This window comes from Suncus etruscus, chromosome 7 (assembly GCF_024139225.1).
Source record: "Suncus etruscus isolate mSunEtr1 chromosome 7, mSunEtr1.pri.cur, whole genome shotgun sequence".
Classification (NCBI taxonomy): domain Eukaryota; kingdom Metazoa; phylum Chordata; class Mammalia; order Eulipotyphla; family Soricidae; genus Suncus; species Suncus etruscus.
In genome coordinates, this window is record NC_064854.1 from 98,967,151 (window position 1) to 98,991,900 (window position 24,750).

At 38.4% G+C, this 24,750-nt stretch overlaps 1 non-coding gene and 1 pseudogene across 1 annotated transcript; one reads left to right on the top strand and one right to left on the bottom strand.

The window, feature by feature from the left end:
* Positions 1-15,288: 15,288 nt before the first annotated feature.
* LOC126015194 (U6 spliceosomal RNA) lies at positions 15,289-15,395 on the top strand. Its single transcript, XR_007498084.1, has one exon. It is a non-coding gene; the product is annotated as a U6 spliceosomal RNA (small nuclear RNA).
* A 5,079-nt stretch (positions 15,396-20,474) lies between these two features.
* On the bottom strand, positions 20,475-20,581 carry LOC126014834 (uncharacterized; annotated as a pseudogene).
* Positions 20,582-24,750: the final 4,169 nt, after the last annotated feature.

Below are 24,750 nucleotides of genomic sequence, written 5' to 3' on the forward strand. Positions count from 1 at the left end.
TACACTCGCCGTCAATTTTTCTTTTTCTTGACATCATTGTTTCCTAGGGATTCCAAACTGATATTAGTGAAATACAAATATGTGAGTATATATACACACAGTGTATGAACCCCCATTAGTCCCTGATGTGAACACTTACCCCTTGCGGGCTTTTCTAAGCAGACCAGCTCAGTCCCTGATAGTTCAGTTATATCTCCCTATATAATGCCAAATTGATATGTTTGGAATCAGCATGTGAACACTGAAAAGAAATTGCAAAATGCATATAAAATTTTCAATGTAACCCCTTTAAAATGCTTCAGCATCAAACCCCTAATTTTCCACATGGGCAATTCAACACCGAACCTCTAACCTCCCAACCACCACCCACCCCCTAACTTTGATTTCAGCACTGAATGCCTCACTACCCCCAAAGGAGAATTTTCATATGAGTCACCCACAGCCCAATTGGGCAGAAGCCCCCATCTGGCAAAAATTTATTTCTATGGCACTTTAGACTGACCTTTGGCAGTGGAGGGAGTGGAGGAAAAACCTCACTGACAGGCAGGCACAGCACACAGACACCACGTTGCCTGGGGGTGGAGCAGGCGCCTTTTTACGTCATATAGTCACCCACATGTGGTACTCCTTGCCAAGCGGTGTCTGGCGCCCTCCAGTTACATCATCAGTAACAGGCGCAAGGGCGCATCAGTGTCCCTCTCAACACCGCCCTCACGCCCACCCTCCCAGCACACAACATGCTGTGGGCGGAGGCGGTTGATGTCATCCGTAAGAAACCGTGATACTGAGTGTATATGCTGGCAGGTATCTTGGCAACCAAACAGCACTCACTGCTGGTGAGCCGGATCAGACTCCTCTATGGGACTCATGTGGCCCCCTCCATTAACAATAGTGCAAGCCACACTCAAAAGAGAGAGAGAGGTAGAAACAGAGAGAGAGGCAAACTGCCTGCCTTAGAGCAAGGTGGGGGTGGAGGTTGACGTTGGGTGGGAAATGGGAGACATCTGTGATGGGGAGGGTGCACTAGTGAAGAATGGTATACACTATATAACTGAAGCCCAACAATGAACAGTATTTTAAAAACCTATTCAGGGGACCGGCTGGCGCTATAGGTAAGGTGTCTGCCTTGCAAGCGCTAGCGTAGGACAGACTGCGGTTCGATCCCCTGGTGTCCCATATGGTCCCCCCAAGCCAGGGGCAATTTCTGAGCACATAGCCAGGAGTAACCCTTGAGCGTCAAAATGGGTGTGGCCCAAAAACCAAAAAAAACAAAAAAAAAACCTATTCAGAAAAGACATTTGTACTCCTAAGTTTCCTGCAGCACTACTCACAAATGCCAAAATCTGGAAACTACCCAAATATTCAAGAGCAAATGACTGTATGACATAATTATGATACATCTACACAATGGAATACTTCTCAGCTATAAGAAAGAATCATACAATTTGCTTCTATATGGATGGACCTGGAGTGTATCATGCTGAGTGAAATCAGTCAGGAGGAGGGAGTGGGACATCCACAGAATGATCTTATACTTGGGATATAAGAAAACAATATTGGGAAATAAAAAATGGCCAAAGACAATAAACTGAAAACTGGTCTTCAATAAGAAGCTCATCACAATGGGAGGGTGGGTTGGGTAGTACTGGACAATGATGGAGGGAAGTGGCTTCTCTGTTGGAGGATGTGGTGCTAGAATGTTTAATGTATGAAATCCTGCCTACTATTAACAAATAACAGTTGTGTGCCTGAAATTCAACTATGAATAACTTTGTAAATCACAGTGCCGTAATCAAAAGATATTTTAAAAATGTTCTTCATCATTGCAGCTTCAGCATCACCTGCTTTTGATGTGTATCTTCTCTATCACTCTCAAAGTTTCTGGCTTTTCCTGCCTCCTAACCCTTTTGCTATCCTGTGTAGAGATTTTGTGAGAGAAATTATTTCCTCATCGCCCTCTAGTCTCTCCTGGTACTATATCTGAGTTTCAAATTTTACTATTGCGATAGGTGTTTTGTGTTTTTCTTTTAAAAAATAGTAAAGTTGTCCTGAATAGATAATATGAGGATTAAAGTACTTACCATGCTCATAGACAACTGTCATTAATCTCCATCACTACATATGGTTCCCAAAGACAGGAGTGACTCCTGAACATAGAGCTAAGAGTAATCTTTGAGTACTACTGGATGTAGTCTAAAAATGAAAACTAAAAAATGGGAATACCAAAAAGAAATATTTGAATAATGACTAAGTATTTTCTAATATGACACCAAATTATATATTTATAAAGCTAAAATATAGCAGAAAAATACCAAAACAATTGGTATCTTTTAGGTAAAGTATGAATATGAATAGTTTATAGATTGTTTAAGATGCAGGGGGAAAATTCTGAAATAAGTTGAAGATGGGTGGAACATTTATAGAGGTTCAGGAATTACATTAATCTTCAGAAACCATGCAAAAAATACATTTTAATATAGAATTATGTGTTCAGAAAAACTATCACTCAAACGAAAATACTTTGACAAATTAAAATTGAGGAAATTTGTTGCCAGAAAATTCACCTGTCAATAATGCTCAGCTAGAGAGGTAGTTAGTACTGAGGATAGGGTGCTTGCTTTATACACTGAGGTGAGGGTTTGATCCCCATCATCACTTATTGATTCTCAAGTCCCCTCAGGAGTGATCCCTGAGCAAAAATAACAAAACGCACAACAACAATAACAAAAAGAAAACAGGAGTAAGCTCTGAACACTGCCAATTGTGACCTCAAAACCAAAAAAAAAAAAAAATTTTACTGGGGTTGGGAAGGTGGCACTAGAGGTAAGGTGTCTGCCTTGCAAGCACTAGCGTAGGAAGGACCACGGTTCGATCACCCAGCATCCCATATGGTCCCCCAAGCCAGGAGCAACTTCTGAGCGCATAGAGAGGAGTAACACCTGAGCATCAAACGGCTCAAAAACAAACAAAAAAAATTTACAAATTTAGAGATATAGCTCATAGGCAAACTTTTGCTTTACAGGCCTTGTGTAAGCACTTGTCCCTGGCAACACATAAAAGGAAAATATGAGAAACTTGAATATAGTGTTAGAGAAGGAATAAAGGAGATTGTCAGTTACTTCCCTTGAGTAAGTGAAACTGCCTAGCCCTTGTTCCTCTAGACCCAAGTGAGTACATACATGAAACATAGAATGTGGCTGCAAACTCTATATGAAATGCTAAAGTGTTCTCTTGGTCCCATAAGACTGAGGAAATTATAGATGTTAGTTATCTTCCCCTCCAAACTTATGTACTATGATATGATGTGCACCCACGTTTTTATAATTACTTTTAAAAATATAAACAGTAGGGGGGTGTTCTTTACATGACTGAAACCCAACCATAATCATGTTTATAATCAAGGTGTTTAAATAAAGATATTAAAAATAAGATACCTTCACCTTTTAGATCAAATGCAGTATTTTTTTTGTGTGTGTGGTTTTTGGGTCACACCCGGCAGTGCTCAGGGATTATTCCTGGCTCCAGGCTCAGAAATTGTTCCTGGCAGGCACGGGGGACCATATGGGACGCCGGGATTCGAACCGATGACCTCCTGCATGAAAGGCAAACGCCTTACATCCATGCTATCTCTCCGGCCCCCAAATGCAGTATTTAATAAAATTGTAATTAAGAAAACCCAACAGGCAAAGGAAGTTGTATAGTGGTGGGAGGGAGACTGGGGACACTGGGGAGAGAAGTGAGCACTGGTGAAGGAATTGAAAAAATATATAAACAGTAGTTAATTGATAAATGAGATTTATTTAAGAACTGTTGCAAAAGGCAGAGACAGACCTCTGTTTCCATTCTAGTAAATATGGGAAAGTTGGGATTTACAACCGAAATGAGCTCAAGCAGTTCAGTGAATATATTCCAAGGCTAGGGATGAGATATTTGATCATATGTCATGTACAAGAAGTGTTCCTCTATATTGGCCTACAAGGTTCTTGTTAGAATAGGATAATCAGGTCAGGTAAGAACAGAAATTTAGAAGGAGAAATAACCTCCATCTCTCAATAGTTATTGCAAACCCAGTTAAATTCTTATTTGAAAACTAATCATTCAAATGAGTAGTTCTCAAAGAAAAGTTGATTTCAAGTATAAATATTAGTTTTGTTAAGTCCAAAATTATCAAGTTTTCAAACAGAAGTCTTGTTTTCTGAAGAATCCTGAAGCTTTTTCAAAGTAAATATAAACTTCTAATAATTTAAAGTTTCTCTTTCTAAAAATAAGATTTGGGGCTGGAGAGATAGCATTGAGGTAAGGCATTTGCCTTTCAGGCAGAAGGTCACCGGTTCGAATCCGGGCATCCCATATGGTCCCCCAAGCCTGCCAGGAGCAATTTCTTTTTTTTTTTTTTTTTTTTTTTTTTTTTTTTTTTTTGTGGTTTTTGGGTCACACCCGGCAGTGCTCAGGGGTTTTTCCTGGCTCTGTGCTCAGAAATTGCTCCTGGCAGGCACGGGGGACCATATGGGACGCCGGGATTCGAACCAATGACCTTCTGCATGAAAGGTAAACGCCTTACCTCCATGCTATCTCTCCGGCCCCAGGAGCAATTTCTGAGCCAGGAGTAACCCCTGAGTACTGCCGGGTGTGACCCCTCCCCCCCAAAAAATAAGATCTAAAATCAGAAGTGAGAAAACCACTATAACTTATGCCAAGCTAGAACTACTTCATTTCTTGTTTTGACCTCTGAGTCATTAAGAGATTCCAAGAACCTAAATGAATCCTTGTACTGTGCCTATATTTGTTTTTAGACTGGAAAGTAGTTTTTGATTATCCAATGATATAGGCCACAGTCAGAAATTTTTCAATCACTTTTCAGTCACTCACTCTTGTTAGTAGTGAGGCTGCATGGTTCTGGGCATCATGGTACATCTTTGACCAGGAGCCCACACTGACAACCACCAGCTCCTCAGGAACATATATAGTTGGATATTGTTAAGAAATGGAACTCTTCAGCCTCCAGAGACTGTACTGTGAGATCCATGACTTGAAGCAATCAGGTTTGACTCATTCCAACTTCACATATTGGAGGTGACTGACACCACAGAAACAACCTACAGGTCCCAGTGCCCACTGCAGAAGACCCATTTTTAAAATGACCTAGTGGAATGAGATAGGAGAGAGGTCAATAAAAGAAGTAAAATGACTAAGACATCATCCACAAGGATTTGAAGCCAGAGATCTGAACACCAGAGTATCTGATATTAAGGTTGCAGACTTTGGCTTCAGCAATGAGTTCATCAAGGGCCATAAACTGAATACCCATGGCAAGCCCCATCTCTGCTAACCCTAAACATTATTTTTGGGTGAAGGACAAAAGTATAACGATCATGTGATAGCTGAATACTTCTTTGTTTGCAGTATTCCCACCTGTAAGCAGATACTCAGTACTTTGAAGGGGTAGTGAGGGGGTACAGAGCAAAAGTGACCATAATACCCTGCAAACCTGGAAACCTGCTCAAGAAATTCCTAAGCCCCAACTCTAGTGAGAAGTACTTTTGAGAACATAATGAGGGACCCCCTCGATGAAGACAAAAACAAAGAATCTGAGAGTGAGACAGCCCCCTATCCAAGTGCTCAGAACTGAAGACACATTACCAATGGTCTACAGGTGGGACAAGATCCAGTAAGAGTGTTACCCCTTTTAGGGCAAAATGCCAATCTTATCTGATGGTCAGACCAGCCCACATCTGGGAAGGGATTATGGAAGGTAACAAAGGGGTTGCCTGAAGGGTGTAAGAGAGATTCAGAGCGAGAGACTCAGCAGGACAGTAGAGCAGAGACAGAATGGAGGCAGAGGCTGTTTAGTTTAGAAGTCATGTGAGATATGCACATGGTGATTAGGGCCTTATAATGAAGATGCATTTCTCCTGAAACTTCATGACTGCCTATGGATCATTTCCTAGCCATCATCCTGGACCTTCAGACCCACCTGGCCAAAGAAGCTGCAGGTGTCAGGCAAGCCGAGAAAGGCCTCATCATCCATCCACCATCACGGACTTTTATTAATTTAATTAATACAACACATGAGCATCAAGTGTAAGAAAACAGTGGGAACTCCCTGCTCCTGGGCTGCCAGAGATCCAAGGTGCAGGCCTGAAATATTCCGTGGGAGGCCCTGCCTGCTGCAAATCACAACAGCTACTATGCCCTTTCCCCATGAATTTGAGGTCTCCGCAACTTCAGAAAATGGAAGTTTTCAATAAACCCATTACTCCCACATTTGCTGATTTTGAGTCATAACACCAGCTGATTAGATGCAAAGTGTCTCTGAATCCTCTACTCATATTGAAAGCAAAGATTCCACACAGTATGTCAGAGTTCCAATGGGACCTGAGCGTCCTTCCCCCTTCTCCTCACGGACAACAGTAAAGACTCAACAGAACCAAAAGTGGGGACTAGGACTATAGCAGTTAGGAAGCTTGCCAGGCACATGGTTGACCCAGATTTAATCCTGGCATCCCAGATGGTCCTGTAAGCACTACTAAGAGTGATTCCTAAGTGCAGTCAGGACTAACCACTAAGCTCCACTGAGTGTGACCCAAAAAAAAACAAACAAAAATAATAAAAACAAAAACAAAGCCAGAACAGACTCTCATGATACCACCTGCTTCAGGCCCTTCCTTCTGGGGAGCCTGAGAGTTCGAGCCTAGCTTACCCTCCACCCCTCCCCAACTCCAGATAAGGTAACAAAGGTCTAAAGGCCTTCTTTTTTTTTTTTTCCTTCTTGCTCCCCGGCAAAAGGCCTTCTTTAGCTTAATAGTCAGATACCTTTGTTTCAGGCCAAGCCCAAAAGAACTAGCATAGAGTTTAAAACAGACTGCAACAGTCAAAGAAAGCTCTGTGGTGGTAAATGTGGGACAGTGAAATCAAGTTCCCTACATTTAAACTGAGCACAAAGATGTTGAGCTTTATGGAGATTTGTAATAAAATGCAGGAGAGGAGCCAGGACCAAAAACACACAGCAGACACAGAAGTAGTGCAAAGAGCAGGACTGTCTGCACAGACACTTAGCCAGGAACTTCCTGGGAGACAAAGAGTAAGGCTGGCCTTCTGCCTCTGCAAAATTTCAGAGACAGAACAAAGCTGTCTTCTTGGCATTCTTCTGCTCTTCCCTTTTCTTCTGCTCTTCCTCTTCTCTGCTCCATCGGAAGAGGGAGATAGTTCTAGAGAAATAAACACCAAAAGAAAACATTAATAAGAAAGCATTAATTGAAGTATTAATGTAAGCATCTTACTTTGAGCCACTTTGGGGGAGGGTTGCTCCCCATTGGCACTTGGGGGTCCTAGGGGGTCTGACTGGAGATTGCTGGCCAGCCTGGTTGGCTGTACAATCAATGCAAGAGCCAGAGGGTGCAATACTGCTCATGTCTTGTGGTATTGAGATACCTGGGCTATCCAGCTTAAGGGTTTATTATTCATGTCCTGCAGTGATAGAGGCCTCCCAAAGCTGCACCTGCCAATTATATGGGGGATCCTATGCTTCAGGGAATCAATATAAGGTTGAGTACAACATAGGCATGTACCCTAATCATCGTAGTAATTGCTCTTGAACCCTCTGAGTTACTTTTAATGCTAGGTTGTAAGAAGCAATTACTAGTATGATTTGTTTTTGGTTTTTATCATCTAAAACACAAGAGTTGTTGTTTTCTTAGACAGTCTGAAAGCCATAATATTAAACCATTTGTGTTGAAGTACAAGGATTTACAATACTGTTAATCATACATCTAATGCATATTATACATCTAATACATACATCTTATGCACATTATTCTAGCACCAGACCAGAGACCAGAGAGCCAGTTTTCCTCCACCAGACCCCTAATACCATCTCCCACATAAGCTCAGTTCAATAGACAAAATCCTTGCATTCTGATGACTTTGATCAGTTTTTGTTCCCTTAACATCTTTCTCCCATACATATAGAAGAGATTGTGTGTCTGTGTATATGCAGGTAGTGACACTTACACAATATAGTTAATCTGATATTTACAAAATAGTAAATCAAAAAATTTTTTTCAAAAATTAAATATTTTAAAGATATACAATCTAAGGATTATAATTTTCTACAAACATTTTATAGTTTACATTGAAATAGTAAATTGAATAAATGTGGAGAGAATTAAGAAAATTTCAAGGGGAAAATATGAATAGATCTATAAAAGTACTAAGTGTATTTTTTGTACTAAGGGATTACTGAATTTATATTAGAAAATATTCTATTGTAGATACTGTTTAAGTGCTTGCATTAATAAGAAAAAGTCTATAAAAATCTCTGTGGGCATAAAACTAATCAGATATAGAACATCCAGTATAAAGAACACATTAATTTTTATTAAAAATGTGCAAGATTCTAATATATTGGAGGACAAACATAAGTGCTAAATGTGAGTGCCTTACTCAGTGCCACATGCTGGGAAATTTGTCCTGTCTTTTCTAGATGCTTTTTTAATGCTCCGAGCAAAACTAGTTTCAGAGCTATGAATTCCCTCAGCTGATGTCTGTCCACGAAGCTCTGTATCATTCCTTCAAATCTGAATGATAATCTAGCTGGAAAGAATAGGGTTGGTGAGATCTCCATTTTGTTGAGTTTTTATTCCATATTCCTCCATTCTCTTCTGGATTGTAGAGTCATATTTGACAGATCTATTGCCAATTTTAGAGAATTTCCTTCGTATGTAAGTTCCTTTTTTATCTTGTTGCTTCCAATATATGTCTCTTTGAATTTTGTCATTTTGAGTTCAATGTGTCTTGGAGTTTTTCTAGTCACATCGGTTTTTACAGGGCTCCTCTAGGCCCCTTGGATCTCATTGCTTGTATTCCTCAACCTGAGAGATTCTTATCTAGGACTTCTTTTGCCTTCCTGTTCTTCAAAGCTTTCAGTGATTCCTCTTAAACTCATCCCATAGTTCTCTAGTATGCTGTTCATTTCTTTTCAGACTATTTCCTATCCTTCTGTTGCTTTTTAATAGTTTATTCCTATCATGTTGGAGTTCCTTGATATGTTCCTCTGTTACTGTTATTCTATTGCTCAGAGCTTCTATTGAATTTTTGTTTAGTTGGTTTTGGATGTGGAGGCACATTTAGCTGTGCTCAGGGTTTACTCATGGCTATGCATTCAGGTATCATTTTGGTGGGTTCATAGTACCATATATGGTTCAGGATTAAATCCTGTTTGGCTACATCCAAAGCTAACACTTCATCTACCATCCTATTTGCATTCCTCTATTGAGTTTATTTTTTTTATATCATGTACCACATACTCTTATTATCTGCTTAGAGTTTTCTCATTTTGACCTTCATATGTTTTTATGATTGCTGACTACCTATTCCATCATTCCTTTGAGCTCATTAATCATCCTCACCATGCTGTCATTAAAGTCATTTTCTGAGGGTTTACAGAGCTGTATTAGTTGTGCATTTCTGTACCATTGTTTTAGCTCAATGAACTTGGTGTGCTTGTACCCAATTTTCCCATTAATTTTTTTTTCAGTATCCTGCCATGCTAAGGTGAATATAGTTAGCTCCCCTGAGAGAGTTTGAGGAATTGTGCTTGGTATTGCTCTTTCCTTTCTCTATCTTCATCCAGTGACAGGAAGTATAACTGAGCAGTGTGAAATTTGTTGAGTAGATCTGTTGCATGACTGTAAATTCAGCCACGTATTTTAGAAGCTGTAGCATGAGTCCACTAGTACGGAGGAAGTCAAGTGTGGAGGCTTCTGGAACCCTCCCTCAAAGGAGATCTACCTCCTTTTTTTTTTAAAGTAGTTTTAGTGATCTCCACTAGAGATTAATGTAACCTGGAAGGATAGAGAAGTACTCAGATGTTCATTTTAAAGGGCCCATTGATACAGTGAAGGCACTGATAACCATAATGTTAAACCAACAAATGATGGTAGTGTTTAGCCAAAGACTTTATATACCCTTTTAACCACAAGTGTCTATTTAACAGACTAAAAATTTAGAGTTGAGTGGGATTTAAAAGTTAATAGAATTGGTAAGTGTACAAGCTCATGTCCTGAGCTTGTGCTCTTAACCTCAATGCCTAACATCCAACATGGTGGGATGACTATGGCCCTTAGAGTCTGAAATTTGAGTTAACTCTAACCTTAGAGTTACACTGCTTCTTTAATACATAATTGAATCATATGACAGATCACACAATCGATCACCTTTTGTAAGTAGTTTTTCAAAACTCCTTGTGCATGAACTTCTGTAGTTCCTAAGTCCTTTTTTTTTTTTTTTTTTTTTTTGCACCAGCAGGGCATAGTCCTAAGAACAAATTTACATTAAACAATGTGAAATAAAATTGAAGCTGTCTAGAGTGTTGGAAACAGTAAGAGCGTATGGTACCCTAGTGAGTGAGAGTGAGGCCCTGTGGCTCCTACACAGTGCAAGACCCAGATCCAAATGGGAGCCTGGTGAATACCAAGGTTTTAAAATTTTATAGCTAAAGAGTAAGTGTGGAATAATATATACAAGTCAAACTTCTCTTATATGCTTATATATCCTCTTATATATAATACCCACTTAATTAGGTTGAGGAGTTCCTTTCCCTATCTTGATTAATCTTTTATTCATATACAAATTGATTTATTTGTGTATAAGAAGTGTTAGGAGCTGGGATGCATACCCAAAAAAGTAAGTATTGGTTGGGAGCTACTATGTTTATTCTATGATGCTAGATCTAGAAAAAGGAGTAAAATATAATGCCTATTCATCATGCAGCAAACACGTTGGAGAAGATTCCTAATTATTTGTAGTAGTAAGTAATAAAGAAGTGTTTTTTGCTTTTATTTGCAAGGTGGCAATACATGTAGGATAAGGTATGTATCTAGCCTGGAAAGAAAGGTCTGTTTAGTAGAAGTGAAAGGAGGGTGAAGATTCTTAGAGACAATAAGGACTGATTGATTGATAGGTGAATCTCAGCTAGTGGGAGGCTAAAAGGATGTTGCAGCAGTTGCATTCTGATAGAAAACAACAAAAGTAATTGAAGTTCCACACTTCAACTCAACTCACTAATCTTCAGTGCTGGAATGCCCAGTATTTCAGCTCTTCAAGTGCCAGTTTTACACTATAGCATTTATTTGCTTTCTTCTCTTATTCCTCTGCATTCCTTAACCTCTTACAGGAAGTACAAAGATGCACGCATACTAAAATCAATAGTTGTTTCTCATAGATAGAAGTACTAGTCATGAGAAAAATAAAAATTCTTTTTCTTTATAAATAATTTCTTTAAAAATAAGAATTCTTGGGCCGGCGAGGTGGCGCTAGAGGTAAGGTGCAAGCGCTAGCCAAGGAAGGACCGTGGTTCGATCTCCCGGTGTCCCATATGGTCCCCCCAAGCCAGGGGCAATTTCTGAGCACTTAGTCAGGAGTAACCCCTGAGCATCAAATGGGTGTGACCCGAAAAAAGAAAATAAGAATTCTTAATAAAGGATGAAGATAGTTATTTGGAGATTGTTTAGTTTGTTTCCTTGACTTGAAAAAAATTTGTGCTTTGTAACAATTCTGCTATAAGGGCAGCAGAACTAATGTGTCCACAGAATTAAGTTTGCAGAATTAGGGTTAAGGACCTTGAGCAGGAAGGGCCTTTGGGACCCTGGTGTCAGGTAAAGTGTTGAAATGATATATGCATAAAACCAGAATTAACAATATTGTATATTACAGTAACTCAGTAGAAACTATTTTAAAATTTTACAGCCACACCAACCGTGCTCAATGCTTGCTGATTCTGTGTTCAGGGATCATTCCTGGACAGTTTGGTGTGCCAGAGATTGAATGCAAATCCCCCTACCTACTTTACAATCTCTCTTACCCCCAATAGATATTTAAGAAGAAGAGGAGAAGTAAATTAGGCAATAAATTTTAACCAAATTATTTTAAATAAAAACCTTAAATATGTTAAAGTAATATGTAATGATATAATATTCATAATAGTATAATTCTATTAATATTAATAGTAATTAATTCTTTATAACCGGATATTTAAATATTATAATAATTAAAAATAACAATATATCAAGTACTATATAAAGAATGTAAAAATATAGTAAAATAATAATTCCGGCTTTCAGACTTCCTTTTAGAAATTAAGTATTTGGGGCCAGAGAGATGTACAGCAGTAGGGCATTTACCTTGCACACAGCCAACACAGGACAGACCCCAGTTCAATTCCTGGCATCCTATATGTTCTTCAAAGCCTGCTAGGAGCAATTTCTGAACACAGAGCCAGAGGTAACCCCTGAGGGACACCAGGTTTGATCCAAAAAAAAAAAAACATAAGGAAGGAAGGAAGGAAGGAAGGAAGGAAGGAAGGAAGGAAGGAAGGAAGGAAGGAAGGAAGGAAGGAAGGAAGGAAGGAAGGAAGGAAGGAAGGAAGGAAGGAAGGAAGGAAGGAAGGAAGGAAGGGAGAATACATTTATAATCAAACTTCCCAAAGAGTTCTCTCTCATCTAGTCTGTAAGTGTCAAGACTTTTGCTAAGGACTGCTCATTTGGTTAATAGCTAATCTTGGATAGAAGAGCTCTTGAAAGAAAAAGGAAAATATGAGTGACTTCTGATCCCACATTATTGTTGTGGAATCAGAAGTCATGGGTCACCTGTAGCTAAGTGATCACTATTCCAGTTATTTTCTTGATGTGAATATTGTGAAAATTAATGTTCAGAAGCAATGTAAATGAAGTAGGACAGCTAAAAAGACAAATGACCGCACAAGAAATGATAGGATCCAATATTCTCAGCATCTCTTGGAGAAATGATGCACTTTCCCCTTCTGGTGGGACTAATGCTGGCGACTGTCTAGACTGTATAAAGGATTGGCAGCCATGAAGTCTGGAAATTGCATCTCACTCTCTAACCTACCCTTCTTTGCTTTTTTAATATTGCAGAGACCCATTTTATTGTTGGGATAACTAATTACTTTTGTTTAGGTCAACATATTTGATGCTTTGTACAGGAATCTAAAGATACCTTCTTGATCCCCTTCTCCAATTGCTGGAAAGATGCTGCCTCAACTGGCTTGTTACTCTTATCTACTTGGAAGTCTTAGAGTGAGTTTTCTCCTGGAAGAAGTTCCCCAAAGGTTAGTATTGATCTCAAAGGGGAAATTTGCTGGTTTTTTAAGGTCTTATTATCTGTCCCTTAAGGGGCTATCCCTCTGAATTTGTCAGCCTTGGGCAAATTTTTTGGACCACCCAATGGTATTTAATGGTTTACTACTGACTGTGTTCAGGGATCATTTCTGATGGGGCTGGGGGACCATATGTGGTGCTAAGGATCAAACCTGACTCTTGCATGCAAGGCAAGCACCCTACCTGCAATACCATATCTCCAGCCCCCATGGACATACTTTTAAAATAAAGTGATTTGTAATTGATTGAAATAGTATTGACCTTCATTCTGATACTTGAAGGATAGATTCTCCAATTTGATATTATGTCCACTGGGAGTGCATGTTTGAAGTTGCATAAAGCCTGAGAGTTGAGAGATTCTGTGAAACTGTATAGACTTATATGCTCTAGCTTGATCATTCTAGAAACAACTATTCCATGGGATAATAGCACATTCATTTCCTTTTCTGCCAACTTCTGCCCTGGATACGGGGGTCACCTATGAAGAATCAAGGCACAATAGGTATATTTCTGGTAATAATAATATTGAGATGAGATCATGGGTAAGTGGTCTCAAAACATTTCTCCTTCAGGAACTTTTGCTGCCTTAATGTTTCAGTGTCATGGTTCTTCCAACATGTGTATTTCTAACTAAATGGACTCAATTAACTACAAGTAATTTAGCACTCCAATGGTCATGATGGGTACTTTTGAACTTCCCAAACGTGCTTTTCTTAAAATTGAATGGAACAGCTCTGACTCTAAAATTGCTAAAACTAAATGAGAGGCTTATTTTGATTGGTATCTAGAGGCTTCCAGATGTTACCAACTCTAAAATTGCCTCTCTGCAAAATAAAAATCTTTAAAGAAACTGAAGCTAAGAAAAAAATTGAAAAAAAAAAGAAAATTAAAAAAAAAAAAAAGCTTTCTCTAACCTCTCCCATCCCACTTCTATGAACCCATGTGCACAGCTGCGGTCATGTATATGCAGCTCAGTGCCTGCTTCTTACATCATCTTCATCCCTTCTTTCTGTACCACCACCTCCTGCCTTCCCCCCACCTTCCTCTCCAGAGGTTAGTCAACTTCTGCTGAGTTGACTCTTCATGCTGAGGCTCCATCTGAGCCTTCTTTTTCTGAAATCTTTATAACTTTTCCTTTGACGTCAAGATTTTGTAATATCTAGACCAGAATTTCCCAAACTTACTTGGCCTACCAAAACCTCCATTGAATAACAATCAGCATCCTCCCTCCCTATCCACCTTTCCTCCAATCTAACATTTTTAAGAAAACAAGCAAAATCACCTTTCATTGCTTGGATGTCTACTACTGATGCCCTAGGTCTTATTAGAGTCTTCATGGAGGTATAGTGTCACCCACTTTGGGAAACTGGTCTAGACAAGCATTAGGTATCTTACATTCCTTGAACTTGCTGAGTTGCAAGTTATAGTTAAGGTTTCCTAAAATAATGAGAGGGTGACTAACATAATGCAAACTTACCAACATGAATTGTCTTATCTATATACATTATTTTATATGCTTATCTGTGAGGGGTTAAACCAAATATTGAATGAAACTTTACAATTGGGAAAACATTCTTTATAAAATTTCCCATCAAGGCATCATGATTTCCAAAGTTACTCCTAATTGAGTTTCAATTTTTCAGTGTTTTAACTTCAGTTCCACCACTAGTTAACTTTTCTCCACCAATATCTCCAGGTTCCCCGCTCCCTCATCCCTAGTCTGCTTCCTTGACAGACATATTTTTAAGTTTGGCATTTGTGGTTTGGATCTCGTTCTTTTTGTTTTGTTGACTCTATGTTTAGGAACAATGATAAGCCACACTTCTAGACTGCCAGTGTGTCAGAGGCCCCCAGCATCCTGACCATTACATCCCCTTCAATTTTTTTCCTGCATATAAAAAAATTCTTTAAAGGAATTTTGATAAGCAGGACCTAACTTTTGACAAGAGACCAAGAAGTTGACTGTAGACTTTAAGGTATTTCCATGGCTTTCCCTAAAGTCTATTAATTGGAATAAAATTCAAACTTGTACACATAAAGTGACAGAGCCTGTTTATAGTTGATACAGAATGTTTTAGCTCAGGCTTGGTATCTGCATTAGAATGACAAACGTGTGCTCGCTTCGGCAGCACATATACTAAAATTGGAACGATACAGAGAAGATTAGCATGGCCCCTGCACAAGGATGACATGCAAATTCGTGAAGCGAAAAAAGAAAAGAAAAAAAAAGAATGACAAACGTGACCTTCGATTTTATGATTGTTAGTGGACCACGCAAAAAAAATTTTTTTTGTAAACAGACATTAGGTAAAACTGGAGCTATTTAACTCAGAATTTAGTTGTTTAGAAATCTGTTCACTGACACTTTTGAAAAGTCACCAAAAAGAATAAAAATGATTGTCATCTTTCATATCACATGAAAATCCTTTATGGAACCAAAAATCTTATATTTACAAGAACAAACAAAACAGAAACTAGGACCAGAGATACAATGCTACAGAGTAGGACACCTGTCATACATGAGACTGGCCTGGATTTGATCCCAAGCACAGCTCTCAAGAGAGAGCCAGGAATTTGCAGATGACATGATGACACACAATAAACACCCTCAAGAGTCCACAGAAAAGCTCCTAGAAACAATTAACCAATACAGCAATGTGGCCGGCTACAAAGTCAATACACAAAATACAGTTGCATTTCTTATATATAACTCAGAGGAAACAGAGATCAAAAAGTCTCTGAGTCCACAAAAAAAGGGGGGGGCAGAGAGATAGCATGGAGATAAGGCATTTGCCTTTCATGCAGAAGGTTATCGGTTCGAATCCTTGAATCCCGGTGTCCCATATGGTCCACCGTGCCTGCCAGAAGCAATTTCTGAGCATGGAGCCAGTAGTAACTAACCCCTGAGCACTGCCGGATGTGACCCAAAAACCACAAACAAAAAAAAAAGTCTCTGAGTCTATCCCATTTAAAATAGTGTCCAAAACTATCAAGTACCTAGGAATCAACCTAACAAAAGAGGGGAGAGACCTAGATCATGAAAATTTCTTTTTTTTTTTTTTTTTTTTTTTTTTTTTTGGTTTTTGGGCCACACCCAGTAACGCTCAGGGGTTACTCCTGGCTATGCGCTCAGAAGTTGCTCCTGGCTTGGGGGACCATATGGGACACCGGGGGATCGAACTGTGGTCCGTCCAAGGCTAGCGCAGGCAAGGCAGGCACTTTACCTCTTGCGCTACCGCCCGGCCCCAGATCATGAAAATTTCAAAACACTTCAGAAAGAAACTGAAGAAGGCCTAAGGAAATGGAAGAACATTCCTGTTCATGGACTGGAAAAAATCAATTATCATCAAAATGACCATCTTACCTAAATATATACCTATATAGATTCAAGTAATTTCTATTCAAATTCAGGCAACATTATTCAAGGACTTAAAGCAATTATAAAGTTTATTTGGAACCATTATAGACTTAGGATAGCCAAATCCATATTGAAAAACAAGAAAAGGGGAGGCATTTCATTACCTAATTTGAAGCTGTACTACAAAGACAGTGATCAAACATAAAACAGTTTTTCAGATCAATGGGACAGAATAAAATATCCAGTGACAAACCCCCAAGTATATGGTCATTTATTCTTTGACAGAGGTACCAAGAATTTGAAATGAAATAAAGACAGTCTCTTCAACAAATTGTGTTGGAACAATTGAATAAACATGTATAAGAAATTAAAGATTGATCCACATCTCACACTTTACACAAAAGTCAATTCAAAGTGGATTAAAGACCTTGATATTAGATCTGAATCTGTAAAGTTCATTGAGGAAAATATAAGAATACTCCAAGACTCAAAGAAGTTTTTGATGATAGGATGCCAATGGCAAGAACTATAACCTCAAACATAAATAGGACTACATCAAATTAAAAAGTTTCTGTATAGCAAAAGAAACATGGGCTAAAATTAGAAGATAGCTAATTGAATGGGAGAAAAATTTTGCATTCATCACATCAGATAAAGGTTTGGTATCTGGGGTATACAAAGTACTCACAAAAGTTTACTCCACAAAATCTAAAATCCTCATCAAAAATAGGGAGAGGAGGGACCGGAGAGAGAGAACAGTGGTAGAGCATTTGCCTTGCAAGCAGCCGATCCAGGCTGGCAGGTGGTTTGAATTCCGGCATCCCATATGGTCCCCTGAGCCTGCCAGGAGCAATTTCTGAGCACAGATCCAGGAGTAACCCCTGAGCGCTTCTGGGTGTGACCCAAAAACAAACAAACAAAGAAATAGGGAGAGAAAATGAATAAGCACTTCTCTGAAGAAGACCGACAAACGGCCAACAGACACATGAAAAACTGCTCATCACCACTTCTCATTAGGAAAATTCAAATTAAAACAATAATGAGATGTTATCTTATACCACTGAGGATAGCACATATCAAAAATACTGGGAACAATCTCTGTTGGCAGGCATATGATGAAAAAGGAACTTTCATCCACTGTTGGTAGGAATGCTGCCTGGTCCAACCCCTATGGAAAACAGTATGGGGGGTTCTCAATAAATTCAGAGCTTCCAATTGATCCAGAAATCCCTCTTTTGAGCATATTTCCCCAGGACATAAAAACATTCATCCAAAAGGATGTATGCAAACCGCTATTCATTGCAACACTCAGTACAATAGCCAAGACTTGGAATCAACCTAGATGTCCAACAACAGATGAGTGGATCATGAAGATGTGATATACATATGCAATGGAATACTACTTAATTGTAAGGAATGATGCAATCATGCAATTTGAAGCAACATGAATGGAACTGAAAAATATTATATTAAATTAAGTAAGCCAGAAGAAGAGTGATATCACTTATATGTGGTATTTAGAATAACAGCATGAAGAAATTCAATAGTCTAAATGGGAGTTGCCTCAAATATCCTTTGCCTCAAAGTATAGCAATGGGAAGAGTGGAAGAGGAGAAACACAAATATGAAAGGATGGGAGCCAGGGGCCAAGCAGTCTCACGTGCATTGGTAGTGGTAAAAATAGAAAGAACTGGGGCCGGGCGGTGGCGCTGGAGGTAAGGTGCCTGCCTTGCCTGCGCTAGCCTAGGACGGACCGCGGTTCGATCCCCCGGCGTCCCATATGGTCCCCCAAGAAGCCAGGAGCAACTTCTGAGCGCATAGCCAGGAGTAACCCCTGAGCGTCACAGGGTGTGGCCCAAAAACCAAAAAAAAAAAAAAAAAATAGAAAGAACTAAATATACAAGCCAAAGGCAACAACAATGAAATCAAGAGACCCAAATTTTAACAATCTAAACTTAAAATGGGTCTGTTATACTGGCAGGCTGGAGGGTTGGGAGTAGTAGTACGGGATGTACTTGGGGAACTTAGGTGGTGGAATTGTCCCTGAATCATTGCATGTCTGAAGCCCAACTGCGAAGAACTTTGACAATGGTTTCAATAAAATTAAAAATTAAAAATATTACACGGGGCCGGGAAGGTGGTGCTAGAGGTAAGGTGTCTGCCTTGCAAGCTCTAGCGTAGGACGGACTGCAGTTCGATCCCCTGGTGTCCCATATGGTTCCCCCAAGCCAGGGGCAATTTCTGAGTGCTTAGCCAGGAGTAACCCCTGGGCATCAAACGGGTGTGGCCTCCCCCCAAAAAGTTACATGTTTAGACCCTTGAGACATAACAATTATCTATTCTTTGGTTCTCTAGACTATTCATTTATTGGACTGAGATCTCTTAGTATAGAAGATTGTGTTGGAATCTCCTTTTCCAAAAGATAGAAATTATTCTAGATCTTTTATTTAGATAATCCAATCAAGTGAATTAAACAAATGCCATTTTTCCTGTATCTGAAAAAAGTTGATTCTAAAGACAATGATCTGTTCTCTATTGAATCAGATGTTATACTCTTGGAAAAATTCTCTTACTCATCTTGGCAAAATAATCTTCTTATTCAATATTGTACTTGGATATACTAGGAAATTTATTTAGGAAAATGAAATAAAAGATATGTAGACTGGGAAAATACATCATAGAATAACCAATTACTATATAGTCTGAAAAATATAAGTTTAATACACAAAAACCAATTGCCACATATCAGGGTAAAATCATTTCAAATTTGACCATTTGACATTAAAACTCAATGACATCCCAGCAACAGCACTAGGAATCAAATTCCCCCCTGGAGAGTTCCTAATACTGCTCAGGTACCAACTTCACCTGGTTGATACAATATCTACATGAGAAGGAAACAGCAACAACTTGATCTAAGAGCAGGTTGCCCTACCTCATCACCTAATGGTAAGATGAAATCAGAAGACACTGTATCCTCTGATCTGTGAATAAACCAAGATCACTAATTACAGAAAACTGACTTTGATCACCGTGACTGAGCAAGACTTTTTCTGGGACCAATAAGAAAGATCACCTATCTAACTGTAGTTTCAGCTTCTCACAAGAGCATAATTTTATTTATATATTTATTAGTTTTAGGCCACATCTAATGAACGGTGTTTGGCTCCTAGTTCCCAGTAGTTCAAGGAATCATGCGGTGCCATACATAGAACCCAAATCAGGAGTCTGCTGTTCCACGTGTGACTTTTCCTGCTTTATTCTTATTTCTTTTTTTTTTCCCCTTTTATTTTGGAACCATATCCAGTTGTGCTCAGGGCTTACTCCTGGCTTCACCCTTAGGAAAAGCTCTTGGTAGTACTTGAAGGATCATATAGCCTGCCTGGAATTGAACCTGGGCTCGCCATGTTCAAGGCAAGCTCCCTCCCTACCCATTGTACTATCTCTCTGGCTGTCTTCTCATCACTTCTGGCTTTTACACTATTGCAAACATTAAAATTCTTGATAAGATCTTAATCATCAGGGAGCTGGAGTATAGAATAAAGGGCACTTACCTGCTGATCTTGATTGATCCTTGAGCATCACCAGAACTAATTCTTGAGTACAGAGATAGGTGTGGCCCAAAATCCAAAAAAGTTTTTAAATCTTCATATACCGATACTTTTATCTGTTCCATCATATAGCCTATGCTGGAAAATGTTCCATATGCATTTGTGAAGAATGTATTCTGTGGAGAATAAAATGGTATATGTTAAGTCCATCTATTCTAATGTGCCTTTTATGCACATTTCCTTGGTTTTTGTTGTTTTTCTTTGTTGTTTTCTGTCTGGATGACCTCTCCCCTAAGTGTAGTGTTAAAGTTCTGTTCCTAATTATTATTTTTGTGCTGTTATTAATGAATGTTTTCCTTTATTATTATTTTTTTTTTTTTTTTTTTTTTAATATGTGTCCCACCATTTTTTTTTTTTTTTTTTGGTGCCTTTACTGTACCTCCTCATTCTATACAGTCAGTGTAAAGCACACAGCCTGTGGTAAGAATTGGGAGGCCTTATCTTATCTTTTATTTATTTTATTTTTTTTTCTTTTTCTTCAGGGCAAATTAAAGTTGTTTTTTTTTGTTTGTTTGTTTGTTTTGTTTTGTTTTTGTTTTTTTTTAAAATAAGAATTCATTTAAAGGACAAAATTAATTAATATAATGAGGCAAACCAACACAACACGATATAACAACACAACATAACATATAATATAATTGCTATAATAATAATACATATAAGTCAAAAAAAGCCTCCGACCAAAAAAAAAAAAAAAAAAAAAAAAAACCACAATTTTTTTTTTTTTTCATAATGGCTTACATATCTTTCACTATAATATTCCGGATACCTATTCACATTGAATCAGGGGAATACCCATCACCTAATATGTCCTCTTCCCAATCAAAAATCAAATATGCTGAAAATAGGCAAAGTCCTTTCTAGAAGCTTCCAACCTCAGTTTGAGAGAGGATGTGAAAAAAGTAATTAAAATACCACAACAATACCAAAAAAAATATCAAATTAAATAACCGATAAGCACTACAGCAATAAAGGCAAACACCACACAGTAGTCTCGGTTCTGAAATCCAATCATACTCAAGTACAAAAAGAAAGAAAAAGACTAAACAAAATAAAATAAAATAATATTGGAGACATCAACCGTAATCTCCACACCAAAATAAAGATGTCAATGTTCTAGGTGTTTCAGAAAAGTGCTACCATTCTGTGTTTTTCTTTTGTCCTCTGACTTACTTCGTTTAACATAACATGATCTAGGTCCATCCACGTTGCTGCAAAGTCTGTGATTGTATCATTTCTAACTGCCATGTAATATTCCATTGTATATATGTACCACATCTTAATGATCCATTCATCTGTTGTTGGGCATCGAGGTTGTTTCCAAGATTTGGCTATTATACTGAGTGCTGCAATAAATAGTGGGGTGCATACGTATTTTGGAATGAATGTCCTTCCATCTTGGGGATATATGCCTAGAAGAGCAATTGCTGGGTCAAATGGCAGCTCAATTCTGAGTTCTTTGAGCACTCTCCAGACTTTTCTCCATAGATGTTGGACCAAGGGGCATTCCCACCAGCAATGAATGAGAGTTCCTTTCATACCACATCCTCTCCAACAAAGGTTGTTCCCAGTATTTTTGATGTGAGCCAACCTCACTGGTGTGAGGTGGTATCTCATTGTTGTCTTGATTTGGATCTCCCTGATGATGAGTGAAGGTGAGCATGTTTTCATGTATTTGTTGGCCATCCTTCTCTCTTCCTCAGAGAAATGTCTATTCATTTCGTCTCCCCATTTTTTTATGGCTTCGTTTGGTTTTGAAGGGCTCAGGTTTCTGAGCGCTTTGTATGTTCTAGATATCAGCCCTTTATCTGATATATCAGGTGAAAAAATTTTTTCCCATTCTGTTAGCTGTCTTCTTGCTTTAAGTAGGGTTTCTTTTGACATGCAGAAGCTTTTTAGTTTAATATAGTCCCATTTGTTTATAGTTGATGCTAACGTTCTTGCCATTGGTGCTCCATTCTCAAAGACCCTTTTGATATAAAGGTCTTCGAGTGTTCTGCCTATTTTATTCTCGATAAACTTTATAGATTCAGGTCTGATTTCCAGATCTTTGATCCATTTTGAGTTGACTTTTGTATAAGGAGTGAGATATGGGTCGATTTTCACTTTCGTGCATATGAGTTTCCAGTTGTACCAACACCATTTGTTGAATAGGCTTTCTTTGTTCCATTTCATATTCTTGCCTCTTTTATCAAATATTAATTGGCTATATATCTGGGGGTTTATGTCTGGGAATTCTGTTCTAATCCACTGGTCTGAGGTCCTGTCTCTGTTCCAGTACCATGCTGTTTTTAATACTATAGCTTTATAGTATAGTTTCAAGTTAGGTAAGGAGATGCCTCCCAACTTCTCATTTTTCAGAATGTGTTTAGCTATCCTGGGTCTTTTATGGTTCCAAATGAATTTTATAATTGATTGTTCTATTTCTTTAAAAAATTGTGTCTGGATTTGGATAGGAATTGCATTAAATCTATATAGCAGTTTGGGCAAAATAGTCATTTTGACTATGTTAATTCTACCTATCCATGAGGATGGGATGTTCTTCCATTTCTTTAGATCGTCTTCAATTTCTTTCTGAAGTGTTTTGAAGTTTCCCTGGTATAGATCTTTCACTTCTCTTGTAAGATTGATTCCTAGGTATTTGATATTTTTTGATACTATCTTAAATGGAATTGTATTTTTAATCTCTCTCTCCTCAACTTCATTGTTTGTATATAAAAACGCTACTGTCTTTTGTGTATTGACTTTGTATCCAGCCACTTTACTGTATTGGTTGATTGTTTCTAGGAGTTTTTCTGTGGATTCTTTAGGGTTTTTGATGTATATCATCATATCATCAGCAAATAGAGCTAGCTTGTGTTCCTCTTTCCCTACTTGAATTCCTTTGATTCCCTTCTCTTGTCGGATTGCTATTGCTAAGACTTCTAAGGTTATATTGAATAAGAGTGGAGAGAGTGGACAGCCTTGCCTAGTTCCTGACCTTAGTGGGAATGCCTCTAGTTTCTCACCATTAAGTATAATGTTGGCTGTAGGCTTTTCATAAATAGCTGTAACTATCTTAAGGAAGGTGCCTTCTAACCCTATTTTGCTAAGTGTCTTTAACATGAACGGATGTTGGATTTTGTCAAACGCCTTCTCTGCATCGATTGATATGATCATGTGGTTTTTGTCCTTCATATTGTTGATGTGGTGTATAATGTTAATTGATTTGCGTATGTTGAACCAACCTTGCATTCCTGGGATGAATCCCACTTGATCGTGATGTATGATTTTTTTGATGAGGTGTTGGATTCGGTTTGCTAAGATTTTGTTAAGTATCTTTGCATCAATGTTCATTAGTGAGATTGGTCTGTAGTTTTCTTTTTTGGTGGTGTCTTTGCCTTCTTTAGGAATAAGTGTGATATTAGCCTCATAAAAGGAGTTGGGGAGGATTCCTGTTTTTTCTATGGTTTTGAAAAGTCTATGGAACAGTGGTAATAAGTCTTCTTGAAATGTTTGATAGAATTCACCTGTAAATCCATCCTAAGCAGTACTTAGGGGGAAACTTATAGCATTACAGGCCTATGTTAAGAAACAGGAAAATAACAAAACTAACAGTTTAAAAGATCACCTCAAAGAATTGGAACAACAGCAACAGAGAAATCCAACCACAACCAGAAGGCAAGAAATCATAAAAACCAGAGCAGAAATAAACAACATAGAGACTAAGAAAACAATACAAAAAATCAATGAGACCAGGAGTTGGTTTTTCGAAAAAATAAATAAGATAGACAAACCATTGGCAAAACTTACCAAAAAAAAGAGGGAAAACACCCAAATCACTAGGATCACGAATGAAAGGGGAGAGATTACAACAGAACCCCAAGAAATACAACGTATCATGAGATCATATTATGAACAACTATATTCAATTAGGCTAGAGAACCCACCAGAAATTGACAGATTCTTGGACAAACACCCTCTTCCAAGACTGGAAAAGGAAGACCTAGAGACTCTAAACAGTCCAATCACTTCAGAGGAAATTGAAGACGTAATTAAAAGACTCCCTAAGAATAAATGCCCAGGCCCAGATGGATTTACAGGTGAATCCTTTATTATTATTAACATTTGTTTTACTATGTTGGGTACATATATATCAATAAGTAGACTGTCTACTGCAGAGGTGGCGAACAGGATTTTTACCCTCACTCAAAATGGCAAAATGCAATATGTGTTTAATATGTTACTGTTAAAATTAGATGCTTTTGTGTGAGTGTTGTCTGTTTTGGCAGGTCACTGCACAGTGTGGCTCTCTGACTCTCACAGTTTAAAATTTTGGCTCTTTGTGTCAAACTTGTTCGCCACCCCTGGTCTACTGGGACTTTTTTGGAGTGTCCTCTGCCTTTTCAAACTTCTGGAAACCCTGGAACCAAAAACATTCCCACAAAAGCTGAAATATCAGTCATAGGGATTGAAATTTCTGGACCATGCAGCCACATATGTAGCCATGCAACAACTTTAATACTGCCATCCCAGTAGAAACACATCAATTTAGATATCAACATAGATTCACAGCCACCTAATGTTCAGAAACAAGAAAATAACAGAATATCAACTAGTAATGATG